Source organism: Phoenix dactylifera, unplaced genomic scaffold (genome assembly GCF_009389715.1).
Source record: "Phoenix dactylifera cultivar Barhee BC4 unplaced genomic scaffold, palm_55x_up_171113_PBpolish2nd_filt_p 000594F, whole genome shotgun sequence".
Lineage (NCBI taxonomy): Eukaryota > Viridiplantae > Streptophyta > Magnoliopsida > Arecales > Arecaceae > Phoenix > Phoenix dactylifera.
The window spans coordinates 271,002-290,365 of NW_024067992.1; the positions used below are offsets into that span (position 1 = coordinate 271,002).

Here is a 19,364-nt window from a genome sequence, read left to right on the forward strand (position 1 = left end):
GGGGGAGACTTCACTCTTATATATGAAAAGCTGAAATTCAGCAAGTTAAGCCCTTTTCAAAAATTGATTTTAAGATAAGTATCAATAAGCTCATACTCTTTATTTTGTAATCATCAAAAAGGGGGAGATTGAGAATGATAGTATTATTTTGATGATTAACAAGCATTTAACAAGAGTATGTTATAAGTTAAATCGATACTTCATTTATAAGTTCATTACTCTCAGTATATTTGTATAAATTGATATAGATACATTTCATTGTTTATATGAATGAATCTAACCTTGAGATGCAGCAAAGTGTGGATTGAGTCGACCCAAAGGATGATTAGGTCGACCCCGGCACATCAAGAAATCATTTGGCACACTTCTGCAAAAATGGCACAGATGAACAGTGAGTTGGGTCGACCCAAGGAAAGCATGAGTCGACCCAAACAACAAGATCCTCAAACAACTCAGAAAATGGTTCTCTGGATTTACTGAGAGGGTCGACCCAAGAAGAAGTTGAGTCGACCCAAGTAAACCTTGAGTCGACCCAAAGAAAGGTTGAGTCGACCCAAGTGAAGAAAGGCTGAAATTCAAGATTCTGAATTTTCTGAAAGTTGGGTCGACCCAAGAAAAGTTTGAGCCGACCCATGGGAAGGAAGGCTGAAATTGAAGTTTCTGTGGTTTCTGAGAGGGTCGACCCAAGGAATGTTTGAGTCGACCCAAGGCAAAGTTGGGTCGACCCAAGGACAGGTTGAGCCGACCCAAACACGGGCTGAACATAACGGCTAGTTGTGCAGAAATGCTTTTTGGACTCCCAACGGCTATAAACGGCTAGTTTCTTCAATCCAACGGTCAGAAAGGACTATTTGGAGGTTGGAGAAGTATTTAAAAGGGAGTATTCATCAGAGGAAGCAAGCTTTTAGGAAAATACATCTAGTGCATTCAAGAGAGAACCCTAGCAAGGCAAGCTTCATCCAAGTGCTTCATTCAAGAGTCCAAAGAAAGGGATTGAGCAGATTCAAAGAGTCATCAAGAGCTCCATCCTCCCTTGAAGAGTGAAGCATCCTTGACAAAGAAGAGCAAAGCGACTTCAAAGCGATAAATACTTTCCAACTCTTCTTTGTAGTTCATATTGTTTTATATGCTCATTTAGGAGTTTGAATCTTTTCTTTTTATTTATTAAACACTTTGTAAAGGTTCGTTGGTGAGCCCGCAAAACCAACAAAGGTTTTTGGTGAACCCGGAAAACCAAAGTGTATAGGTTCGTTGGTGAGCCCGTAAAACCAACAAAGGTTTTTGGTGAACCCGGAAAACCAAAGTGTATAGGTTCGTTGGTGAGCCCGTAAAACCAACAAAGGTTTTTGGATTGTGAGCCCGGAAAACAATCCAACTGTAATCCGCGGGATTATAGTGAATTCCCAAGGGGACGCTTGGGGAGTGGACGTAGGTGCTAAGGAGAGCACCGAACCACTATATATTGTTGTGTTTGTGTTGTGCTTGTGCTTACGTTTATTCTTGCATCATCTTCTATCTTTGCACTAGTTTAAATCATTCAAATAGTTTAATGAAGCATCCACCGCACTTAATTAAGAAAACGTTTAAAGCACCAAAATTTTAGAAGAAACCAATTCACCCCCCCCTCTTGGCTTGTCACCTTGGGCAACAGCTTGGAAGCTTTCCTTCCTCTCGCTTGTTCAGTGCATTAGCTAGTTGCCCCATCTGGGATTCTAGCTTGGCGATTGATTGCGTGTGAGAGTGCACCAATTGTGTAATGGTTTCCAAACCTTGAAGGGCGTTCAACACTTTCTCCTCAAAGGCTGTGTTTCTTTGGGGTGGAGGAGGAGTGTGTTGAAATTGAGTCGAGGGATGGTAGGGATGAATATTTTGTGGGGTTTGAAAATTCTGAGGGTTTGGAAAGTTTTGGGAATAAGGTTGGGCAGTATTCGAAGCTTGCTGCTTCCAAGAAAAGTTTGGATGATTTCGCCATCCCGGGTTATATGTATTGAAAAATGGGTCATTACCCGGTCTAGGCAGTGTTTGAGCAGCATTGATGTGTTCTTGCACGAGTTCGGAGAATTGGGGCGCTGAAGGGCACTCATGAATAGGGTGGGATGGGCTAGAACAAATAGTACACACTTGTGCTTGGGAAGAGTTCATGTAATGCCCACCTATCATCAGTTGGTCAATCTTATGGGACAATGCATCTACCTTGCTAGACAGGTCCATAGAATGACTTATTTCACAAATGGTCCCTTTTCTTTGAGAACTCGGGGGTGCTTGACGAGAACATGAAGCATGGTGGAGGGAGTTTTCATTTAGATTTTCAAATAATTTCCATGCTTCATGCTCATTTTGAAGCATGAATGTCCCCCCACATGCGGCATCAATCATCTGACGGTTTCGTTCTGTCAATCCGTCATAAAAACATTGCACTAGTTGCCACTTAGGTATTTGATGATGAGGGCATTTACAGATTAGGTCCCTAAATCTCTCCCAAGTTTCATGAAATTCTTCTCCCTCAGTTTGGGAGAAGCTTGTAATGGCACGTCTAAACTGGTTCGTTCTTCCTATGGGAAAGTATTTTTTAAGGAATTCTTGTTGCATTTGATCCCAAGAACGAATTGAGTTAGCTTCTAAAGAATTCAGCCATTGTTTTGCTCTATCTTTAAGGGAGAAGGGGAATAATCTAAGTTTCAGAGCATCATCAGTGAAATTCTGAATCTTGACAGTGGTGCAAATTTCAAGGAATTCATCTAGGTGTTTATATGGATCTTCATTGGTGAGCCCATAAAAAGATGGAAGCATTTGGATCACACTAGACTTTATTTCATATTGTACAGCTGCTACTTCAGGTAATCGAATGCAAGATGGGGAAGTGTAAATAGTGGGAGTAAAGTACTCCCTCAGGAGTTTGGGTTGTTCTTCAGCCATCTTAAGAGGTGGCGATGATTCTAATGTTTTGATCTTAGCTCGAATGTTCCTAAGGGTTCGTTCTATTTCAGGGTCGAAAGGTAATAGATTTTGTACTCTAGAACGACTACCGTGCATACACTAGTACTCGATCAATCAAGCATGCAATAAAAGAGAAAAGCATATCAATCCTAGTCTTTGACCTAAAATCACTAGACAGCTCCTAACTGGTTTGAAGAGGGCACCTAAGCCTCCAATCCGGTCTAATGAACCGAGTTGACCAGGTAAGCTCCCAGGTAAGTGGAGGGGTCACGATGCGTTCGCAAAGGTCCCACTTAAAACCCACTTGCCTCGAACAGATGAACTGTCTCCTTTATAGGGACAAAGCTTGCCTAGACATCAACTAAGCCATAGAGCGAAATTGGTGCAACTTTCGGTGATCTTCGTCTTATTGAGCTCGAATGTCCCTAGGGGCCAACGTCTAATTGATTTTAATTAAAGATGACACTATGTGAGATTGAGTTCACCTAAGTTGGGCAAGAGTCCGGTGATGAAATCCGGCTCTTATCTTGTTGGGGTGATTGCCCTTACTATGTGCAAATTGATTTGTGTATGTGTATCAAGCATGCATTCACACTCTTGCTGAAATTGAAATCAAACAATCACCACAAAATTTCAAGCTAATAATTAATTTAAATAAGAAAGGTTTAGAGGTTACCAAAGGAAATTTCTCCAGCAATTTTAAATTTTTTTTTTAGCAAACCTCCAAAGCATTCCTTTCTGATAGCCCAGATCTCCTCTTCGATTCCTGATCAAATAAGACCAAAAGAAAAATTAAAAAAAAAAATTAGTAGAAGAGAAAAGGAGATAAGAAAAGTAACAATAATAGAGAATAATTTTTTTTTTATATATATATTTTTTGAAAGTTTTTTTAATTAATTAATTTTTTTTATGATAGGAAAAATAACTATGCAAGCAATCCCCGGCAACGGCGCCAAAAATTGCTCGGTTCTTTCAATTTTAAAATTAAACCACGCAATAGCACGTATCCTGTAGGATAGTGATTACGGGTGTCGGTCCACAGGGATTGGAGACAAGTTATTTTTCCTAATTAAATAATTACTTCAAAGGGGATAAGCTAGAGTAAATGATAAAAACTAAGAATTAATATGGGTGTAGTAGTATGAATTGTCTATGGAGAGGTGTGTTTAGGGCTAGATTCCACCGATAGATTTATATCCGTGACGCTTTCAATGATTGAGTTGTATGTAAGACTTGATTGCTTCCGACTACAAGCCGAAGCAATCACAAAAGAAAATCATAACTAATTCCCAGCATGAATCATCTAAGTCTAGCACAAACCATCTACTCTAACGATAAGCATGACCTGTCTAACCTAGCATGATGCATCTGATCATTAAGTCATTAAACATGAAATCGATGTCACATGAATATCTCCTCCAAACCACAGGTGTTGGATTCGATGAAATAGATCAATCTATGTAAAATATTTTATGCAAGATAGATGATTCACATAAATTGGATAAATCGTAAGATCAATTGATAAATTCTTCATTATGCAACCATCTTACAATACAAACTCAAATCAATAAAAATGAAACGAATACTCCTCTATAGCTTCATCAAACCCCTAAACCGAGGCTCAGCTGCTCATGGTGCTTGTCATCTCCATTGGTTGGCTGAAGAACTCCTTTGCCATCCGCCTCAAACCCTCTCTATTTTTTATTCTTTTTTTTTTTTGGTTTTCTTTTTCTCTTCAAAACAGAGCAAGCTCTGTTTTTTTCTTGGAACCGTGCCCCCCCATTTTCTTTTGAACCGAGCTCTTTATATAGGACTTCCCCACCCCTTGCAGCCGACTGAGGATCGAAACGGCCGTGGAATCGCTGGGCGCTGATCACGGAAGAGGATCCCTCCTGGATGGCGAGAAACGGACGAGGCGGAGGCGGGGGATTGGCTATGATGCGCTTCCTGGCGGATGGCTGGCTATTCGGGATGCGAAGGGAAATCACGGGCAACTGCGTTGGGTGCTGGGTTCCCTGGAAATAGAAGGAACTGTGATCGTATCCCGGAATGGTTGCGGCTGCAAATGAATTGGAAGAAGCTGGGAGGATGCAGAGACTATCTCGGATGCTCTGATGCTTGCAGGAAATTGAGCTTTGAATCGCGGAAGCGGGGGATTGGCTCCGGATGCGTCACGGGCGGAGGAGGAGGCAGGAGATCCGGTCGCTGGCTGCATCGTCTTGATCACAGACGGCTTGGATCACGCTTGCCGTCCGGGTGTGGGAGTTTCCGGAAGAGGGTGCTGCAATGAGGCGCGATGGAAGGAGCTGGATTATCGGCTGCTGAAACAGGGGAAGAAATGCTGCTGTGAACCGTTGGGAGGAGTGGAAGAAGCCGGGAGGGAGCTGATCTGGATGCGCTGGAGATCGTGATCAACGGGCAGAAGAAGATGCGGAGGTGGGGGTCTTGAATCCGGAATGGTTGCACGGCTGGACGTGGTGCGGAAGGAAGGAGGCGCGGGCTGCGGCGGAGGAGGAGCGATCGTGGCTGGGCGGTGATCGCGGGATGATGGGGACGTTGAGAGGAGCTGGAGATCCGGAAGAGTGGAGAACGCAGATCCGTGGTTGCACCGCATGGAACTCGTGGCTGGAACGGGAGGGAGGAGCGAATCTCGGCCGTGATGCACTGCGGGGAAGAAGATGAACAGTGCTTATGTTTTGTTTATTTTATTTTTTTTTTTGTAACACTGTTCATATGAACAGTATTTTCATGGGACACTGTTCATATGAACAGTGAATCCGTGATGCACTATTCATATTTTATTTATTTTATTATATTCATTAATTTCTTTTTTTTTGTTTTAAATTTATAAATTTTATATGAAGGCAGGTAAGGAATTGGTTGGGAATTACTTTGGGTTTGAGGTGGGTCATGATCATTGATTTGGCTTGAACTTGTTCTCGAGCCCAATGTCATTTAATTCTTACTAAACCGCTTCAGATTGGACTCAACCAGATCAAGCCGTGACTTAATAAAAGGGTTAATCAAATATTTTCCTATACAATTATAACTTTCAATCAAATCAGGACCAAAGCCCATTTAGTTATAACCTTAGTCGGGTCAACACAATCTCCTTATATATTTTTCTGTAGTTTTCATTAAAGATTGCAATCAAGAGAGAGACAAGTTCAGAATCTGGTTTAAGAAAAGAATTATTTACCTCTTACCATAATTTAAATTTAATTCAATGTTTATTCAATTTCATGATAAAATATGTATTTATCAGTTTAAAAACATTGATAAGTGCTATGGAAAGGTAACTAAATTATAAATTATTAAGCACTTATCAAGTACACACTGATGTGTGTGGCCCATTCGATGTGCAGGCTAGGGGTTGTAATTTTTTACTTCATTTTACCGATGATTACTCACAGTATGGATATGTGTATGAGACACAAATATGAAACTTTTGAAAGGTTCAAAAAGCTTAGATATGAAGTAGAAAAATAAGCACAAAAACTCATTAAGGTTCTGCGATCAGATCGAGCAAGTGAATACCTTAATGGAGAGTTCCGTGATTATCTCAAGGAGAATGGTATAGTTTCATAATGGACTCCTCCTGGTACACCTCAGCTCAATGGAGTGTCAGAGAGGAGGAATCGGACCCTATTGGATATGGTCCAGTCCATGATGAGCTTCACTGATTTACCCTTATTTCTTTAGATAGATGCCCTATTTTCAGCTATTTACTTGTTGAATAGAGTTCCCTCTAAAGTCCATTCCTACCGCACCATATGAGATATGACATGGTAAGAAACCAAGATTTGGAGATGTCCGGCCCACGTCAAGAGACTACAGGCAGACAAGTTAGAGGCTAGGACCATAAGTGCTCGTTTTATAGGATATCCTAAAGAGTCATTAGGATACAATTTTTACATCTCAGAGGATCACAATGTGTTTGTGAGCCGTCACGCCATCTTCTTGAAAAAACCAGTTTATCCTTGATAGAGGCAGTGGGAGGAAAATTGAGCTTGAAGAGAAAGTCTCTGAAAAGCAACGAGTCATGGATCCTATCGAACCCATTAATACAGAGCCAGTACACGATGTCCCTCAACCACCTCGCAGATCAAGTAGGGTCTCCCATCCTCCCGATAGATACTTAGGTATACTAGAAGAGGATACCGAGGAAATGTTCCTAGTGGGAGATAGGGATCACACGCAGGATCCCAAAACCTATGACGAGGCGATATCTGATATCGATTCCGAGAAATGGTTGGAAGCTATGAAGTCAGAGTTAGACTCCATGCATTCCAACCAAGTCTGGACCTTAGTAGATCCACCAGAAGGTATTGTACCTATTGGATGAAAATGGATCTACAAAAGAAAGACAGGTTCGGATGGAGAGGTAGAGACCTATAAGGTAAAGCTTGTGGCGAAAGGGTATAGTCAGCGCGAGGGCATTGACTATCAGGAGACCTTTTCACCTGTAGCCATGCTGAAATCCATCCGAACATTACTTGCCATTGCAGCATTTCATGATTATGAAATCTAGCAGATGGATGTGAAAACAGCTTTCCTGAATGGATATCTTGATGAAGACATCTATATGGAACAGCCTTTGAGTTTCACTTTCAGTGATGGAGATCACAAGGTCTGCAAGCTGCAAAGGTCCATCTATGGACTAAAGCAAGCATCTCGAAGTTGGAACACTCATTTCAATGACGCAATCAAAACGTTTGATTTCATCAAAAATGAAGAGGAACCATGTGTTTACAAAAGGGTTAGTGGGAGTGCTGTTGTATTTCTCGTACTGTACGTGGACGACGTCCTCCTGATAGGGAATGATATTCCCATGCTAACCTCGGTCAAGGTCAGGTTGTCAAAAAGGTTCTCCATGAAAGACCTTGGGGAAGCATCCTATAATTTGGGAATAAAGGTCTATAGAGATAGATCTAAAAGGATGCTTGGCCTCTCACAGAAGATGTACATAGAGGAAGTGCTGAAAAGGTTCAGCATGGAAAACTCTAAAAGGGGTCTCTTACCCCTAAGGCATGGAATTAATCTCTCCAAGAAGATGTGACCCAACACATCTGAAGAGATTCAACGCATGAGCAAGATCCCCTATGCATCAGCAATAGGGAGCCTCATGTATGCCATGCTATGTACATGACTTGATATAGTACATGCTGTGAATGTCACGAGTATATGTCAATCAGATCCAGGCAAAAAGCACTGGATAGCTGTGAAGAACAGTCTTAAGTACTTGAGAAGAACCAAGGACTTGTTCTTGGTCTTTGGGAGAAGATCAGAGTTGAAGGTAGAAGGATGCACACATATTGATGATAGAAAGTCTACATCAGAATGTGTGCAATGGTGGTTCAGTAAATTGGAAGAGTTCCAAACAACCGATCATTATAGATTCTACCTTAGAAGCTGAATGTTAAGCCGTCTCTAAGGGTGCAGTGGAAATCTTTTGGTTTAAAAAGTTCATTGCAGAGTTAGGTGTAATGTCATCAGATAACATAACACTCTACTGCGATAACAAAGGCACCATAGCACTCGCTAAGGAGCCAAAGGTCTCACTAGAAATCGAAGCACATAGAGCGGCAGTTTAACCTAATAAGCGACTACCTTGAAAGAAAATAAGTAGAGGATCAGAGAGTAGACTCCACAGAAAATGTGGCGGACCCATTCACTAAGCAGCTAAGTCGGCAGAAAACTAAAGCGCATCTTGAGAAGATGGGGCTTAGGTTTATGGCTGATTGGCTTTAGTGCAAGTGGGAGATTGTTAGAAGTATGCCCTAGAAGCCAATCTGGCTGACACATTATTAATTCTAGGACATAATTTGGTACTTGACTTTATTATTATTGATTAATAAATGGGCATTCTTTTCATTTATATTGTTTATGTGTCTATGAATCGTCCAAAAAATTAATAAGATGATGATGCATATTCTCAAGAGTTGAGAATTTGAGCCATGTATCATTGGTGATTAATTTCTAAATGCTCCTGATCAATGGATCATCACGAGGACGGTGATCGATCCGATTAGTGCACAGATCACTTTTCTTCTGGATGAACGAGACTTGAGTCCACAGTGTAGGGACACTGAAGTGATAGTGCAGGTGCTTGTTAGAGAACAAGGGTACTGAGCGTGACCAAGACAAGAAGTCACTTGGATGTCTATCCATTCGTCAGTGACTTGCTTGATGTTGCAGTAGTATGACTGGTCCTTTGACCTGCGGTGCTTCAGCTACTCACAGTGAGGTTATTGTAGTTTGACTATACGTATACATGGTCTCTAGTCATATGGGTCCTTGTAGTGTAGATTGGCTGCAGTAAGTTCACTGTAGGAGTAGGGTATGCACTCACATGGAATCTATCGACCTTGATAGAAGAGGAGTGATCCTATGTGATTTGTTAGACTGAGTTCTAAGACCTTGGCCAGGGCAGTAATATAAAGTGGAGAAAGAGTTTTCCACTAACGAACTCGAGTCGAATAAATCTTGACATATGACAGACGAAGGGGTTTGACGAGTTATCCATGACCTCCGTCCTGTAGGGATCCACGATAGTAGGACTGTATCACATGATAACTGCACCTAGAGGTTCATCATTCTATTCTACTGGGTAGCCACTACATACTGCTAGGTGTCACTGGTGGATGGTGGGACTCACAGGGATTATCTCGATGATCGATAAACCCTAATGAGTAGAGTTGGAATCGTTCCAATCCATTGAAAGGAGTTTTCAATGATATTGTGATAGAGATCATAATATATCTCACTACCAGTCAGAGTAGAACCTATGGGGTCACACACACTAGAAGTATTGACCGATCCGATGGTTGAATCGTGATTAGGAATCACAAGTAATCAATTAGATTGATATTCAGTTGAAGAAGGAACAAAGAGAATTAATTAATTGGACTTAAACACAAATCCTACTTCGAGTAGGATTCCTAGAGTCCTAATTGGATTAGGACTGGAAATCCTAGTTGGAGTAGGACTGGGATTCCTACTTGGAATAGGATTCCTACAATCCTAATTAGATTAGGAGTTTTGAATTAAAATTGGATTCCTACTTGGAGTAGGATTCCTAGAGTCCTAATCGGATTAGGACTTCGGATTCAAATTAGAGTCCTAATTGGATTAGGACTAAAATTAAATAAGTCCTAATTTGATTAGGATTTCTTAAGTCCTAATTAATTATTAATCTAATGAATCAACATGACTCCTAATTGGGTTAGGATTGAAGAGTTCAATTGAGTCATGGTTCACTCAAGTTCTAATTGGATTAGGACTAGTATAGATTGAACCCAATTGATTCATGATTTGGTTAAACCCTAATTGGATTAGGGCTAAACCACATTAGGGGCTCCCAATCCTCATTAGATGAGGATTAGGGCAACACAAGAAGGAGGGGCTCAAGCCCCTCCTCCTTTGCTTCATTGGTGCGGCAACACAAGAGGGGCCGGCGCCCCTCTTGGAAAAAAGTCTAGGGCTCCTAACTTGTAGGAGCCCTAGATGCTTTATAAGGAGGTGAAAGGGGGCTGACGCCCTAATGTATGTGATGCTCTCCTCCTTGCAGCCGTGGCCTCCCTCTCCCCTCTCCTTGATTCAGCCGCAAGCAAGAGCAAAAGAAGAAGAAGGGTGGCGGCCTCCTCCTCCTCTCTTCCTCCTTCCAACGTAGGGAGAATAAAAGAAGGCTGCAGGCTTCATTCCGCTTCTCTCTATCCCTCCTTCTTCTTCCTCCTCTCAAGCACAATCAAGGGTTGATTGAAAGAGAGGAAATCAGCCATCCAAAGTTGTCTCTGCAAGGGAGCTAGCACCCCGGGGAGACAAGGAAGCTTTGATCAGTTTCTGCTTCGTGTGGATACCCGTAGAGGCCGGGCACTTGAACGGCTTCAAGCGAACCTTCATCCTAAACCACGAACTTCAGTTTGCGGTGATCATCTACCCGCACAAGGTGAAGATCTGATCTTCTAAAGATTTTAAAAATTTTTAATCCTTATCTATCTACGAACGGTTTTTGAACAACGTTCATGCGATGAACGGTTGATCCCGCGCATGCCTCTTCCGCTGCATCTGAATTTTTTAAAATTTCAGCGGCATGATCGGGGTATTCTAACAGTTCCCACCACTCCGAGCTCTCCCCTCCTCCTCCTCCTTCTTCTCCTCTTATAGCCGCAGGGTTTCTTGAAATGGAATCACGGAAGGGGGGCGCGGACGCGGTGCGGGATCGCAGAATCACGGAAGGGGGATTTCGAATCCGGCTCGGGCGCGTTGTCCGGACGCAGAGGCTGCAACGGATGGAGATCCTGGGTTGCTGGGATCCCGGGATGGTTCACGGCCGGCTGTGAGATCTCGGGAGGAGCCGATCTTGGCCTCGGCGGATGGTGGACCAGTCGCGGAAGGAAGGAAACGCGTGGGATGAGCTGGGATGCGTGGATTCGGGATGATGGGATTCCGGGCGTTGCTGGCACGGTGGCTGGCACGGTGAGAACTTCCTTCTTTGGTTGCTGGGAAGGAGCGGAAGGTGGTCATCCGGGATGCTGAAATGGAACAATTTGGCTGGGATGCTTGCAGTCGGAAGGAGTGGATCACGGGACGGTGGGGACCGTTGCTCTCCCTGTTTTCGCATGGGATGCTTGCAGTCGGACGCTGGGATGCTGGTTTCCTCCTTCACGGGCGGCTGGGATGGATCGCGGAAGGAAGAAATGCGGAAGAGGCGAACGGGCTGGATCTTCAGAATGGGCGCACGGCTGGGATTTTCTTTGCCCTCCTGAGATGGGAGTTAGTTCGTCATCTGTTCTGAGTGGAGGTCAATTGCAAGTCTTTCAAGTCATGGGTCACCCAGCACCTCATAGCTATGATATGGCCAAATTAGATTTGCCCAAAATTCTTTCCCAAAAGCACAAAGAAATTGGACCCGATTCGAATCCGAACCCGACTCGGACCCGACCCGATCTTCAACCGGGTCGGATCTGGGAAGGGATCCTTCTGAAGTCAAATTTGTACTTAATGTGCATTTTATCTCTAATTTATGATAATCTGTGTCAAACCCAAATATAATATTAATCCAGTGAATTTATCATTATTGGTTAGCAATAACACTAATTTTAGTGACATATAGGTTGCACTTTTGTGCTCTCATCAATGGGCTTCTCGGCCCATTGACTTCTGAGTCATATCCAGTTTGTGAGTCCTATCTTCAAGAAAAAATGGCTAGATTACCCTTTGTAGGACATGGGGAGAGGACCACTGAAATACTTACCCTGGTATACACTGATGTGTGTGGCCCATTTGATGTGTCAGCCAGGGGTCATTATTCGTACTTCATTACCTTTACCGATGACTATTCACGATATAGGTATGTGTATCTTATGAGATACAAATCTGAGTCTTTTGAAAAGTTCAAAGAGTTCAGAAATGAAGTAGAAAAACAGACTGAAAAAACCCTTAAGGTTCTTCGATCAGATCGAGGAGGAGAATATCTTAGTAGGGAATTTCGAGATTATCTCAAGAAGAATGGCATAGTCTCACAATGGATGCCTCCGGGTACACCTCAACTCAACCGGGTGTCAAAGAGAAGGAATCGGACTCTATTGGATATGGTCCGATCCATGATGAGCTTCACAGATCTGCCTATGTTTCTTTGGGGAGATGCCTTATTATCCGCGATTTATTTACTGAATAGAGTTTTCGCTAAATCCGTTCCTACCACACTATATGAGATATGGCATGGTAAGAAGCCGAGTCTTGGTCATCTCAAGATTTGGGGATGTCTGGCCCACGTCAAACGACAACAGGCGGATAAGTTAGAGCCTAGGACCATAAGTGCTCGTTTCATTGGATATCCTAAAGAGTCATTAGGATACAATTTTTACGTCTCAGAGGATCACAATATTTTTGTGAGCCGACATGCCGTCTTTCTGGAAAAATAGTTTATCCTTGATAGAGGCAGTGGGAGGAAAATTGAGCTTGAAGAGAGAGTCTATGAAAAGCAACGAGTCATGGATCCTATGAACCTATTCACATAGAGCCAGTACACATAATACCTCCTCCACCTCGTAGATCTAGTAGGATCTCCCATCCTTTCGATAGATACTTAGGTACACTAGTAGAGGACACCGAGGAAATATTTCTCGTGGGAGATAGGGAACATGTACAAGATCCCAATACCTACAACGAGGCGATATCTGATATCGATTCCGAGAAATGGCTGGAAGCCATGAAGTCAGAGATAGACTCCATGTATTCCAACCAAGTCTGGACTTTAGTAGATCCACCGGAAGGTATAGTACCTATTGGATGTAAATGGATCTATAAAAAGAAAATAGGTTCGGATGGAAAGGTAGAAACCTATAAGGCAAGGCTAGTGGCGAAAGGGTATAGTCAGCGCGAAGGCATTGACTATCAGGAAACCTTTTCACCAGTAGCCATGCTTAAATCTATTCGAACATTGCTTGCCATTGCAGTATTTCATGATTATGAATTATGGCAGATAGATGTGAAAACTGCTTTCCTGAATGGATATCTTGATGAAGATATCTATATGGAGCAGCCTTTGGGTTTCACTTTCAGTGATGAAGATCACAAGGTCTGCAAGCTGCAAAGGTCCATCTATGGACTAAAGCAAGCATCTCGAAGTTGGAACACTCGTTTCAATGATGCAATCAAATCATTTGATTTCATCAAGAACAAAGAGGTACCGTGTGTTTACAAGAAGGTTAGTGGGAGTGCTGTCGTGTTCTTCGTACTGTACGTGGATGACATCCTCTTGATTGGGAATGATGTTCCCATGCTAACCTCGGTCAAGGTCTGGTTGTCAAAAGAGTTCTCCATGAAAGACCTTGGAAAAGCATCCTACATTTTGGGGATTAAGGTCTATAGAGATAGATCTAAGAGGTTGCTTGGCCTATCACAGAAGATGTACATAGAGGAGGTGCTGAAAAGGTTCAGCATGGAAAACTCCAAAAGGGGTCTATTACCCCTTAGGCATGGGATTCATCTCTCCAAGAAGATGTGCCCCAATACATCTGAAGAGATTCAACGTATGAGCAGGATCCCTTATGCTTCGGCAATAGGGAGTCTCATGTATGCCATGCTGTGTACACGACCTGATATAGCCCTTGCTATGAGTGTCACTAGCAGATATTAGTCGAATCTAAGCGAAGAGCACTGGACTACTGTGAAGAACATTCTTAAGTACTTAAGAAGAACTAAAGATTTGTTCTTGATTTTTGGAAGATCATCAGAGTTAAAGGTAGAAGGATACGCAGATTCAGATTTTATGACTGATATTGATGATAGAAAGTTTGGATATGTGTTCTTGTGCAATGGTAGTACGGTAAATTAGAAGAGTTCCAAACAACCGATCATTGCTGATTCTACCATGGAAGCTGAGTATATCACTGCCTCTGAAGCTGCAAAGGAAGCCTTCTGGTTCAAGAAATTCATTGCAGAGCTAGATGTAATGCCATCAGATGCCATCACACTCTATTGCGATAATAATGGCGCCATAGCTCTTGCTAAGGAGCCTAGGTCTCATCAGAAGTTCAAGCACATAGAGCGGCGCTTTTGCCTCATACGTGACTACCTCGAAAAGAAATATGTCGAGGTACAGAGAGTAGACTCCACGGACAACGTGGCGGACCCGCTCACTAAGCAGTTAAATCAGCAGAAGACTGAAGCCCACCTTAAGAAGATGGGACTTAGATATATGTCTGATTGGCTTTAGTGCAAGTGGGAGATTGTTAGATGTATGCCCTAGAAGCCAATCTGGCGGAAACATTATTAATTCTGGAACATAAATTTGTACTTGACTTTATTATTATTGAATAATAAATGGGCATTCTTTTCATTCATATTATTTATGTGTCTATGAATCATCCAAGAAATTAATAAGATGATGATACATATTCTCAAGAGTTGAGAATTTGAGCCATGTATCATTGGTGATTAATTTCTAAATGCTCCTGATCAATGGATCATCACGAGGACGGTGATCGATCCGATCAGTGCACAGATTGCTTTCCTTATGGATGGACGAGATTCGAGTCCACAGTGTAGGGACACTGAAGTGAGTGTGCAGGTGCTTGTTAGAGAACAAGGGTACTGAGCGTGACCAAGACAAGAAGTCACTTGGATGTCTATCCATTCGTCAGTGACTTGCTTGATGTTGCAGTAGTGTGACTGTTCCTTTGACCTGCGGTGCTTCGGCTATTCACAGTGAGGTTATTGTAGTTTGACTGCACATATACATGGTCTCTAGTCATATGGGTCTTTGTTGTGTAGATTGGCTGCAGTAGGTTCACTGTAAAAGTAGGGTATGCACTTATATGGAATCTATCGACCTTAATAGATGAGGAGTGATCCTATGTGATTTATTAGACTGAGTTCTAAAACCTTGGCCAGGGCAGAATATATAGTGGAAAAGAGTTTTCTACTCTCGAACTCAAGTCAAATAAATCTAGACATATGACAGACGACGGGGTTTGACGAGTTATCCATGACCTCCGGTCTGTAGGGATCCACGATAGAAGGACTGTATCATACGATAACTGCACCTAGAGGTTCATCATTCTATTCTGCTGGGTGGCCACTACATACTGTTAGGTGTCACTGGTGGATGGTGAGACTCACAGGGATCATATTGATGGTCGATAATCCCTGGTGAGTTGAGTTGGAATTGTTTCAACCCATTAAAAGAAGTTTTCAATGATATTGTAATAGAGATTGCAATATTTCTCACTACCAGTCAGAATAGAACCTATTGGGTCACACACATTAGAGGTAATGACCGATCCGATGGTTGAATATGATTAGGAATCACAAATGATCAATTAGATTGATAAATTGAAAACCCGCTTAGAGTTAGTGGTTTAAAGAAGGAATAATTGCAATCGGATTGCAATTTAATTTAATTAATTGGATTTAATTAATTGGACTTGATTATGAGTTCTACTTGGAGTGGGATTCATGAAGTCCAAATTGGATTAGGATTTCAAATTAAATTAGAGTCCTACTTGGAATAGGATTTCTAAAGTCTTAATTATCTTAGGACTGAAATTTGAACAAGTCCTGATTAGATTAGGATTTTCTCAAGTCCTAATTAATTTTAACTTTAATCTAATTAATTAAATGACTCCTAATTGCATTAGGTTTGAAGAGTTCAATTGAGTCATGGTTCAATTAAATTCTAATTGGATTAGAATTTGGAGAAATTAAAATGGGTGTACATAATCCTATTTTGAATAGGATTAGACCAATCCTTTGGACCCAACCCTCCCTACTTGATTTGATCAACTAGGGGCTGACCATATGGGAGAAGAGGGAGGGGCCCATGCCTCTCCCTTGGCTGGTGGTGTGAAGGAAAAAGGAGGGGCTATGCCCCTCTTATTTTGAATTCACAAAGGGATAAAGATGAGCTCCTAAAATTTAGGAGCTCATCTCTATCCACACACCATAAAAGAGGGGTTCAAAGGGGCTACGAATTTTTCATGGTTTTTCCTTGGGATTTTTGGCAGCAAGGAACCTCCTCTCATTCCTCTCTTCAGCCACAAGAACAAGGGAAGAAACCAAGGGCGACGTGATCTCTTTCTTCTTCTTCTTTTGGTTCTAGCGCAAGGGACAGTAAAAGGCTGCGAAGAGCCTTCGTTTCTTCTTCCTAGATCTTTCATTCTTCTTCCTCCTCTCAAGGCAATCAAAGGTTGATTCAAAAGGGAGGATATCATCCATCTAAAGCCATCTCTGCAAGGGAGCTAGCACCCTAGGGAGATCCAAAGGCTTCGATCGACTCACTACCTCGTGTTGATACCCGTAGAGGCCGGACGCATGTGCGGCTTTCATCGAACCTTCTACAAATCTATGTAAATCAGATTTGCGGAGACCATCTACCTGCACAAGGTGAAGATCTAATATTCTTAATGATTTTAAAATGGTTTAAAATAATTTAATTCTAATCTATCTACAAACGAAAGGTTTTAAAACACGTTCAAGCGATGAACGAATTCCGCATATGTTTTTCCGCCGCAATCTGAAAATTATTTCGAAATTTTTATGGCATATGAGGGATGCTAACACTACTTTCAAGAATGAGTCTACCTATAAGAAGAAGAAGCCTGCGAAGAAGCAGAAGATTGAGAAAGAGCCAAGTAAGAAAGTTCCAAGAAAAAGGCGGATTGCAAGAAAAAGTGTTTTCCATTACATTATGGACGGACATTGGAAGAGGAATTGTCCTACATACATGAGAGGCATAAAGAGCAAGAAAGGGTGACACACCTTCAGAAGGTATGTCAGATATTCTCAGGATACTTAGGAACTGTTACCTGCTGCTAGTAGAAATTTGATTTCTATATCTTGTTTAGCACAGGAAGATTTTTATAAGACTGCTGCTCCATTTATTTGAGAAATAAATTGGTTCCACATAGTTTTATGATTGACAGTCTCTATCACTTACATTTCGATGTATTTGTGAAATTATCTGAGCAAATAGTGAGTACCATAAGATCCAAAAGATCTAGAGATGAGATAAATTTAAAGTATTTGTGGCACCTCATGCTTGGCCATATAGGAGAAGACAGAATAAACAAATTGGAGAAATATGGGCTTCTGGCTTATTGACTTCCGAGTCATATCCGATTTGTGAATTCTGCCTTCAAGAAAAGATGGCCAAATTACCCTTTATAGGACACGAGGAGAGGTCCACTGAAATACTTACCTTAGTACACACTGACATGTGTGACCCATTCGATGTGCAGGCTAGGGGTCATAATTTTTACTTCATTTACCGATGATTACTCACGGTATGGATATGTGTATAAGACACAAATCTGAAGCTTTTGAAAAGTTCAAACAGTTCAGATATGAAGTTGAAAAACAAACAGGAAAACTCATTAAGGTTCTTCGATCGTATCGAGGAGGTAAGCACCTTAATGGAGAGTTCCATGATTATCTCAAAGAGAATGGTATAGTTTCATAATGGATCCCTCCTAGTACACCTCAGCTCAATGGGGTGTCAGAGAGGAGGAATCGGACCTTATTGAATATGGTCAGGTCCATGATGAGCTTCACTAATTTACCCTTGTTTTTTTAGAGATATATCCTATTTTCAGCTATTTACTTATTGAATAGAGTTTTCTCTAAAGTCCGTACCTACCACACTATATGAGAGATATGGCATGGTAAGAAGCCGAATCTTGGTTATCTTAAGATTTGGGGATGTCCGGCTCAAGTCAAGCGACAATAGGCGGATAAGTTAGAGGATAGGACAATTAGAGCTTGTTTTAATGGATATCCTTAAGAGTCATTAGGATATGATTTTTCGTCCCATAGGATCACAAAGTGTTTGTGAGCCGACATGCTATCTTCATGAAAAATAGTTTTTTCTTGATAGAGACAGTGGGAGGAAAACTGAGCTTGAAGAGAAAGTCTCTATTCATATTGAGCCAGTACATGCAGTACCTCCTCCATCTCGTAAATCTAGTATGATCTCCCGTCCTCCTGAAAGGTACTTAGGTATGCTTACAGAGGATGTAGAGAAAATGTTCCTCATGCGAGATAGGGATCAAGGTACAGATTCCAATACCTACAATGAGGCAATGTTAGACATCGATTCCGAGAGATGGCTGGAAGCAATGAAGCCAAAGATGGATTCCATGCATTTCAACCAAGTCTGGACCTTAGTAGATCCACCAGAAGGTATAGTAGTATCTATTGAATGTAAATGGATCTACAAGAGAAAATTAAGTTCGGATGGCAATGTAGAGACCTATAAGGCTAGGCTAGTGGTGAAATGTTATAGTCAGTGCGAAAGCATTGACTATCAGGATACCTTTTTACCTGTAGCCATACTGAAGTCCATTCGAATATTGCTCGCTATTGCAGCAAATCATGATATTGTGATGGTGATCACAAGGTCTGTAAACTGCTAATGTCCATCTATGGACTAAAGCAAGCATCTCGGAGTTGGAAAACTCATTTCAACGATGTAATCAAATCATTTGATTTCATCAAGAACGAAGAGGAACCATATATTTATAAGAAAGTTAGTGGGAGGGCTATTGTATTTCTCGTATTGTACGCGGACGATATCCTTCTTGTTGGGAATGATATTCCCATACTAACTAAGGTCAAGGTATGGTTGTCCAAGAAAATTCTTCATGAAAGATCTTAGGAAAGCATCCTATATTTTGGAAATTAAGGTCTATAGAGATAGATCTAAGAGGATGCTTGTCCTATCACAGAATATGTACATAAAGGAAGCGCTGAAGAGGTTCGGCATGGAAACCTCTAAAAGGGGATTATTACCCCTTAGGCATGGGATAAATCTCTCCAAGAAGATGTGCCCCAACATATCTGAAGAGATTCAGCGGATAAGCAAGATCCCTTATGCTTCGGCTATAGGGATCCTCATGTATACCATGCTATGTACACGACTTGAT

General features: G+C 41.7%; 1 non-coding gene across 1 annotated transcript; it reads left to right on the plus strand.

The window, feature by feature from the left end:
• The first annotated feature begins 2,434 nt into the window (after positions 1–2,434).
• On the plus strand, positions 2,435–2,540 carry LOC120106653. Its single transcript, XR_005508746.1, has one exon. It is a non-coding gene; the product is annotated as a small nucleolar RNA R71 (small nucleolar RNA).
• The last annotated feature ends 16,824 nt before the right edge of the window (positions 2,541–19,364 follow it).